Below are 9627 nucleotides of genomic sequence, written 5' to 3' on the forward strand. Positions count from 1 at the left end.
TGGGCCTTATTTTTGCCTTTATGCCCTGCCATAGTAGTGCAATCATGCAGTACCCCCAATTGGAAAATTGGCTATAACTTGAGCTAGAAATCTTTGATTCCCAAAATTTCTGATTCAAATAGAAGACAACAATGCCCTCTTTAAGATGAGCTATAGCACATCATAACATGTTTAGGACAAAAAATTGTGAAATTCAATCTTTGAGTTTAACTATCCAGGCTTGCACCATGTTTCAACCTCTTGTAAATGCCATGTTTCCACTTGTAAGGGTAAAATGGTGTTTCCAAATGGCTAGAGAACCCTAGTAAGAGGCTGAATAGGACCTGTGGGTACCCTATAGTACCTGCATCTATACTTCAATAATTAAGTTTGTACTTGTAAGGATGTGTAAATACCTTATAGTGTCCTGTAAAGTCCCTATTGTGACCATGTTTTGATCTTGAAGGTACTTGGATCTTTGAAGGCACTTCAATATTCAATTCTCCACTTGTTGTAACCTGCGTGAGGGATAAAATGGTAAGACAAGCTCTCTACATGGGCTATCAATCATCAAGAGGTGGGAAAAATTTCATCTGGATTGGTTGGTTGTACCCCTTTGGGATCTTTGATAGTGAGGGAGGGTCACCTCTATTTTGTCCCACTATCTCCCTTGGCATCCACCTTTTTCCTCAGTGGGTATATCAACATGGCAGTAGCATACTACTCTAATCAATCAGCATGAAATGCATTTTTGAAATATTCATACCTCTACCAAAACAGGAAGGTTTATTACTGGTTCTCAGCCACCTATTAGAAGAGTTCCATCTCACTTTGGGAGCTCAATGCCTAATACTCATGACCACTCTTTTTTGGGAAAACAACCCTTCCATGAAAAGAATCTTGGCCAAGTTCAATGTTCAATCATATTCACCATCTGATCTAGAGGAATGGATTTCCAAATTGGAATCTTACTTTGTTATATTCCCTAGAACTAATGACATGAGGTTTCATTTTGCTTCCTTGCATTTGGAGGGATTTGCGCATACTTGGTGGAGGTATATTAAAAAGAAAAACATACTTCTAGAGAATTGGAAAGCTCTCAAGTCACTTATGGTTGAGGTCTTTGTCTCTCCTCTTGAAAAAGAGAAACTGGCATGGACATGGTATGGTTTAGAGCAAAGAAGCCTAAGTGTAAGAGAGTATACCAACCAATTCCTCAATCTTACCATGTATGTAGAGAGCATCAGTGATGGAAGCTAAACTTGACAAGTACATGTATGGTTTAGAGCCATCCTTATTAGCTGATATCATGGCACAAAACCCTACCATTCTTTTCAAAGCTATTGAGCTTGTGGAGCAGTATGAAAGTAAATATATAAGGGAGCCCTCATTTAAGCCTGGTTATTGACAGCTAAGGATTATCTTCAAGTATAGACAAGTTGGCAATGTTTATGGCAATAATCATGCATCAAGTGGGGGCTTAAGAGTGCTCATTTACCCATCATTTAATTCTTCAAGATCTCAAAGAAAATTTAGGACAGCAAACAGTCCTAGAGATTATTTCAAACAAGGGGATAGCAAGCCTAAATCTATTTCAACCATTATGAATCTCAACTCTATTCCTATGAACCTGTACAAAGAAAGAAAGGAAAAAGGCTTATGCTTCAAATGTGGGGAAAAGTGTACACCTGATTATGCCACAAAGTGTGTATACAAAATGTAAAAGCCAAGGGTCATAGTATGTTAGTCTCTAAGGATTCTGAAGATGATATTGATGAAGCTAATGTAATTACACCAGCTAAAAATGATGATCTTGAGGAAGAAGTTGGGCAGGAGTACTTTTATGATCTGGCTAACTCTTTTCTTTTTTATCCAAGTGGGAGTGCTCCTTTTGACCCAGATGGGACTTATGATGAGCCACTTGTTGCCACTAGTTGTTTCATTTCCATGGATGCTTGGACAGGTTCTAAGAGCCCTAATACAGAGTGTATAAAGGGTAACATTTATCGGAAGGCCATGTTCATTTTGATAGATAGTGTCACTACACAAAGTTTTGTGAATGAGTCCATTATGGACAAACTGAATTGTCTTTTCATTGACTTACAACAGCCCATAAGAGTTTAGGTGGCCAATGGTGAAGAAGAAATCAACACCCAAATATGCCCACAAGTTTCTTTACAATTGGCTAAAAATTATGAAGTAAAAGTAAACCCGATTACCTTGGAAATGGGGCCCATAGATATTGTACTCAGTTGTGATTGGTTGATGACATTAGGCAAAATCACTATGGATTTCTCACATCTGTATATGGAGTTTATCTTTGATGGACAACTCATAAATTTACAAGGGATTCTTAGTAGATCAAATTTTCAGCTTATCACCATCAATAACTCAAAAAAGGAGTACAAGAGGTGCTCACGGATATTTATTTTGCACTTGAATAAAGATATTGAAGATTAGTCCATAGATTTAGCAAGTCACCCAGCCTTGAAACTCGAGGGGTTCACTATATATATATTCTCTATATAACATGCGTTCATGGCCTATTTATAAATATCCTAATCAGTGAATTTTTCTTGAATGAAATACAACCCTTTTCTATTCAATCTGTAAGTAATCCCTTTATATGACACCCTTTTGTATGTAAAAAATGTATAAAAATGGTATTTAAAAAACCCCTTATTTTGAACTCACGTTATATTTGCATATATTCATTGACTGACCCCCCGAGCCTTGAAAGCTCTTCTTGAGGAGTACAGGGACTTGTTTGAGGTGCCTACTGTATTGCCTCCCAAGAGAGCAGTAGATCACCCCATTAATTAGGAGCCCAACTCAAAGCCAATCAATAAGCCACCCTATAAATTGTCTAGGTGTGAGCAGGAAGAAGTAGCCAAGAAAATCAAGGAGCTTCTTGAGATGGGATTCATTGAACCTAGTTCTTCACTCTATGCATCTCTGATCTTGTTAGTCAAAAAGAAAGATGGATCTTTCAGGATGTGTATTGACTACTACAGGCATCTTAACAAGATCACAATGAAGAATCAATCCTCATGGGAATGAAGAATTGGAAAGAATCGAGACCCTTCTTCAGTAGTGTAAGATGAACCTTAGGAGACCTCAAAACCAAATGAAGATTATGCAAATGAGAAGAAGTGAGCTTTAAAGTTCCAAGAAGGAGAATTGGTTTTATCAAAGGTGCCCAAGTCTTGGTACTCTACTTTGAAAGATGGATCTAGTAACAATCTTGCTCAACAGAGATTTTATGGCCCCTACCAGATCATGAAGCTACCCTCTTGGCATATAGATTAGAGCTACCCTCTTCTTTTAAGATTCATAATTTATTCCATGTTAGTCAGCTCAATCCTTTCTATGTTGATCCTATTAGATGATTTTCCCTTCCTAAGGAACAGATTGATGGTTGAAGCTTACTGACTATGGAGCCAGTTATGGTGCAGACAAGGACTTGACAAGATACTGCTTTTAAAAAAAAATTATCCTTCCTAAATTTCAGACTTATACCACCTATATAGGGTCATAGTACTCTTTAAGAGCTACATTTTGACATGTGGCATGCTTCATTTCGACACTTCTACTAGAAGTGATGGCAGATTTGGGTCAGTAGGGTCTCTTTATATAGCAAGCTATCTACTTCATTTTGAGCTCATGAATTGAAAACTTCAAGGCTCCAAGTACCTTTGAAGAATTCTTGATCATGTATATAGTTGAGGCCTACTCTTATTCTTCTATTTCAATCCATATATCTTTTATCTTTCATTCATTTTTCCATTTGTCAAGCTAAAAATAGAGTAGTACATTATTCTATCCATCATTTTCTAGTCTTTATAAGTTTGTTTTTGGGGGACGAAAACCTTTGGGATGGGATGGATTATAAGAAGCTAGGAAGAATAAGGATTTAGTGCATACATAATATTGATGCCATGCCACACTGACATTAGTATAAAAGAAGGGAACATGTAATTTTTCTCATCTTTTGACACATTAATACATTACTATCCTTCTTCTCATTACCTTTCTCATAGCTTCAATGGTTTCTCTTTACTTTATTTCTCTCTCCTCATCACTGTCTTTCTCTCACTTAAGTACTCTGTCTCTCTTTTCTGTAGTCATCTCTCTCCTCTTTCTCTAGCACTAGTTCACTTCCATGACAAGTGATATCAAAGCATTGGTCTTTGATCCATTTTTTCTTCTATTTCAATCCAAATTTTAACCATAAAAATTTCAAACAAGTAATACAAGCACTTGACATAGACAGTGGACTAGGAGAGGTTTGCATATCATCTACAATTAGCAAGAAACTATATCCGGAGATCTTCAAGGTCAGATATGGTAGTGAAAGGCTAAAATAGCATGTCTCAAATTTTCATGCAATTTTGAGGTAACTAGCATGTCAAATGGGAGTTAATCGAGCTTAGAAAGAAAATAAACTATGGTTACCTTTCTTCTTCATTTATGAGACTCCATGGAACCTTCAGCCCAGTATCTCCACTTTACTCCATGAATTCATCTGCTCTTCAAGAATAAATGGCATGGACAACCTCTAAGCATCAGGAGCTATAGGTTGTATACCATTCTACTGGTGGATGGAGTCCATTGACAAGAAGATGCATTCAACAATGCTAGTGCAATTTGTGCTATTTTGGGCAAGCTAAAACAACCACATGTTGCTGAAGACCATCATAAGGAAGCTCTTTAATCATTATTTGAAGCTCTAATTCTTCATTTCTACCACTCTTGATCAAGGGAAGCCTCTCCTCACAAGTATTTTGTTCTTCTCGAAACCCTAAAGACATGCATTATTCAAGATTTCTTTTGAAGTTGGAGGCAAAAATAGAAGGAGATCTTGGATAGCTCTTCCTCCACTTTCAGAAGGGCATTTGTGGATAAGCTATTGAAGACACAGGTATGCTAGTTTTAGAGGACAATCTATAGTAACTATTGCTCCTCCAACAACAGATAGATTTGGTGTTGAAATCTTCAATGGAGTGAAGAAGATTAGGCAGTGATTTGGTATTGAGCACTATGTTGTACATATATGGCTTCAGCAAAAGACCTCTACATTAGTGGTAAAAGTTCTATTAGAGGATGATCCCAACCTTCAGCTTTGGCCTTTAAAAAATAGCGTGCTTTGCTAAGTTTTCCTTAAGCACTCTCTCTTGATTCTTCCAAAGGCTTTTGCCAGAACGTTCACCTTGTTCTCTCCACTCAGTACCATTGTAGCATTGGCAGCATAATTGATGACATGGAAAGTAAAAGTAATTCTTTCAAGTGGGGATTTGGGCGAGTTTGTGATGAAAGCTATCCACTTTTCCTTCTCATGTATTAGTGGATGACCTGGAAACAAGGAAGCAATGTATCCATGTGGTCCCATTCCAAGTAAAATAAGATCAAATTGAGGACAATTAGAACTTGTAAAGATATCAACCACTCTTGTCTTGACAAGCTGTTGCAAACCAAATTCATAATCCTCTGTAGCAACTTCTGCCACCATTAAAGCATCGTTAATGGAATACTCTTGGCCAGGGATGATTGGAACCTTGGAGACAAGCCCATCCTTTGCTAGCTTGTAGTTACTCTTAGGATCATTTCAAGGAACCACACATTCATCAGCCCAAAAGACATTCCACTTAGACCAGTCAATAGTCTTCAAAAATGGGGGCTCACACAATTTCCCCATTGTGTTGATCAAAGAGCCTCCGGACAACACGGTGCAAGACAAGAAGAATCATCTTTCATCATCATCATCATTGTGATATAATTTGAAAAAACAATCCTTCCTCAGATTCCATTGCGAATGTCATTATACAAACTGGATCAAGAGAGCATTGTAACAGTGGAGATTGAATCGACTACCTTGGAGGCTCCTAATCTGCAACAACAGAGTATGACTATGAAAGTTATTGCTGATGAACATCAATGGATAAATATAAAAGAAGAAGAAGAAGGAGAACACAAGGAGGAAAGCTGAAGAATCCTACTGCATGTTGGGTGCAACATCTGCTCCATTTCAATTGAGAATAAGTACTAACCCTATTGGCAAAGGGATGTTAGCATCATTGTAGAACCATTGTTTGATACAACATTTCCTAGACACCATTTGATGTAAGAAGATTACAATTTCTTGTGATAGAATGCCAATATCATTTCCCAAACTTCATTTGATTCAAGGTTTCTTGGTCAGTGCCCAAATTAATGCTACCAAAATCACACAGAATCACCATTTGATGTAGGGAGGTTATAGTTCTTTCTGAAGGAAGGTTGATGGTATCATGCACAAACTCCATTAATTTTAATGTATTTTGGTTTTTTCTCAAAGTTCTACCAGAATCATGAAAAATATTAGCTCATCAATGTTGCCATAATTATGTTGTCTCATTTGATGTAATAGCAAGCGTTGTTTTACGATTTGTCAATGGTACGTCCATCTTCATCCATGTATTGGCCTTTGAATCCAGGCCCAAAAGATTCATATGAAGCCACTGGACCTCCCATTTCACTTCTAGCTATTTTGTTAGTTGCGAGCTATCATTTGCAGGTTTGGTACATGGAATATCAGGTGTGCCTGCTGAGCCGGTGCAGCCCCACTTGCAGCTATCAAATTTAGGTCTATTTCTCCACTATACAAAGACATCTTCTCATTACCCACTGTTGTAGCATTCCCTGCCTCTTCCCTGGGATCTCTTTCTTTGAGAGCTACCTCTATTGTGTGCAATCCATCAACACCACCCACAACATTGATTGTCATCACTTCAATCTCGCAAGTTCAAGGCGTGTCTTAACAAGGGTTTGAAAGCAATGTAGAGATAGCTTGGGATTAGTTGCCACCTCATTAAGGTATGCATCCACAAGTCTAGAAATATTTACCTTGGATGAAAGACCCACAGCTGATGGCACCAAGGGTGAATCTTCAGAATCAATACAACATCTATAGATTGATCGTATGATAGAAAATATTGGATAATGCGGTAGATCATATCCACATCAAACAACATGCCCTTGGAGGGAGTTTAGAAATTCAGTCAAGCAGGGGATACCAGCAAGGTTCCTCTCTGGGTTGCCTTAGATGAAGTGACTAATCCACAAAACTTTGGTTCCATATTGCGATTGTCTTACTTTTTGGGGTATTAGGGTGGTTATTTGTGCGAAAAACTTTTCTCCTTTGAGTGATGTTGCAGATCTCTTAAATTGGTCAAGGCATCACTTTTGCTTCCAACTTGTCTCATAAAGAGCTTGTGCTCAAGTAGGCTAGATTATAGTTTTGTGATTAGGTTTCCTTTGGGAAACAAGACAGAGAGATTTCCTTAGCCAAGTCCTTGTTTCCTTGATCTGAGTTGAAGACAAAGCTTGTTTCTCAACAAAGAAAAGGATAGACTAGTAGTTACATCGGGTGTTTTCCATGTTACTGCAGAATGACCATTAGAGCTTGCATATTTTGGAGTTGACACTTCAACAATTGGGAAATATTTGCTATCAGCCTTTTTGCTTTTGGAAGGGCCGGCCATCTCCTTGGAGGGCACAGTTAATTTTTTGAGTTCTGAAATGACAATAAGATGCAGTGGATTATGATGCAGGAGATGCTTCAACAAGCATATTACTCACATGGTTTTGATCCCTATCATGTACCACAAGGTAATCTTGACTCTGAAATAACTTATAGGAGGAAAGTGGCATCTAGTAGCAACATTATGAGCATCATAAGAGCATTGGAACTCAGTAAGTCAATTGCTTACTTGCTTGACATGATTGATATGTTGGCATACACACTTATGCATTTTGATGCAACCATGATGTTAGCTAAAGTGGTAGATGTTGTCCAGATAGAACGAGCACTTGTCAAACATTTGACATCTCATGTGGATCAGTTGGTACATCCATGCATTTTGGAAGGTCTCATCAATCTTTATGGTAATGTTGTTTTGCAAGAGTGTTTAGTGCATCTCAAGACCAGAATCCCATGTGCACAGTAGGAGAAAGTACCACCAGTCAAATCCTATAAAGCATTGTACTTGCACTCTTTTTCTAATGCAATGATAGTACTCTTTTCTTTCCAGTAAATATTCATGTCACTGTCAATACACAAGATTGTGTTTATGAGTCCAAGTCTCAATCTTGGAACCTAATTCACTTGTGTAACAGGTTGTCTTAGTCAGGGTCAATGTCTTCATGAGTTTCTTTTTCCTCTTTCAACCTCCATAGCTTCCGCATCTGCATGCTCTATATCCCACATATTTCAGATGGTAATCAGAGCTCAATTGAGCATGGCCCAACTCTCCTTTCACTCCTCTCAGCTCCTTTCCATCTCAGCTCAGCTCAGTTTGAGTACTGGACCCTATCTCCAACTTCATTTGCATTCCTACCTTCAATTAATCTTCCATGGTAGCCATAGCCAACAGCACCCTATCAGCTTGAAGCTTTCATATCTCTCTCCACAAGCCAAATATCTTTGAATTTACTTATAGAGAAGTGTTTCTCTACTTCTAGAGCTCCTCCTTGGCACCTCAATCATTGAGATTGGGCAACTATAGCTTCAGCATTGCCTCTTTTCAGAGTTGCTGCCATAACTGTGTCTGTGGACAACACTACCTACCTCTATTGGAGCATCCATATCTCATCAACCTGACCATATCTCTTCAAGATTTCTTCTCAAGAGTTGTTCTTCAGGTCAAGCCACAACTTCTTGGCACAAAAATCAAGGAGATTGATGCACATCATGCTCGACATTTGCATTTTTCCAAATTTGGGCGTAGTTTTGACAACAACCACTTTGAAGGCTTAGATCTCTCAACTCGGGCAAAATGAATACAAACCCTCTTAGGAGGAGTTAGATCCATTAGTGAGGGTCCTTGATCTCAAAGGGTTTGAGCATATTCAACCTATGGAGCTCGTGGGAGCTCATTTACCAGTTGCTAGTCCCTATTTTGACAGGACAGCCATAGCCAAACTTCACCAAGCTTTAAAATCTCATCATTTTCTCTCTTCTGCGAGACTGGAACAACCCACTGCCACTCAAACTTGAAGGTCCCAGCATCGAATCAAGAAGGGTAAGGTCTAGATCTAAAAGAAATTGAAGGATTTTTGCAAGTTTGAAAGACTCAGGGAAGAAACATAGTGTCTATTTTGACACTCATTTTTAGTGATCTAAACACTTGTGTCTCTTGACACATCTCAACCAACTCTTCTGTTGCTTAAATTTGATAAGTCTGATGGCCTCTCAAGTTGAACATGGGCAAATATTCTCCAACTACCCATTTCAAAGGAGTCAGGTTTCATACCTAGTAGACCCGCATCAAACTGATCCTGATGAAGAAGGGCCTCTAGGCCATTAACATTGGAAAAGAAAAGAAGCCTCATGATGCGGATCTTGCTATAACTTGGCAAAAGAATGATGATAAGGCTCAGGCCATTATCAAACTGGAGCTAGATGACAACTATATTCACCATGTGGATAACTGTGAGACTTCACAGGATACATGGAAGAGACTTGACACTTTGTTCGGTGCACAGTCTAAATAATCAAAGTATGGTCTCCTGATTGAGTTATTCAGGCTTGAAATGAATTCCAACACATCACTTGTGCCACACATCTAAATTACATGGAAGGACTTCCAACCCAACTTGCAAGAATCAACA

At 38.4% G+C, this 9627-nt stretch overlaps 1 pseudogene; it reads right to left on the reverse strand.

The window, feature by feature from the left end:
* Nucleotides 1–5128: 5128 nt before the first annotated feature.
* LOC148012310 (putative 6-phosphogluconolactonase 4, chloroplastic) lies at nucleotides 5129–5698 on the reverse strand (annotated as a pseudogene).
* Between the last annotated feature and the right edge of the window lie 3929 nt (nucleotides 5699–9627).

Source organism: Lygodium microphyllum, chromosome 27 (assembly GCF_053477565.2).
Source record: "Lygodium microphyllum isolate KBCC chromosome 27, Lygodium_microphyllum_v1.1.10, whole genome shotgun sequence".
NCBI classification, from domain to species: Eukaryota; Viridiplantae; Streptophyta; class Polypodiopsida; order Schizaeales; family Lygodiaceae; genus Lygodium; species Lygodium microphyllum.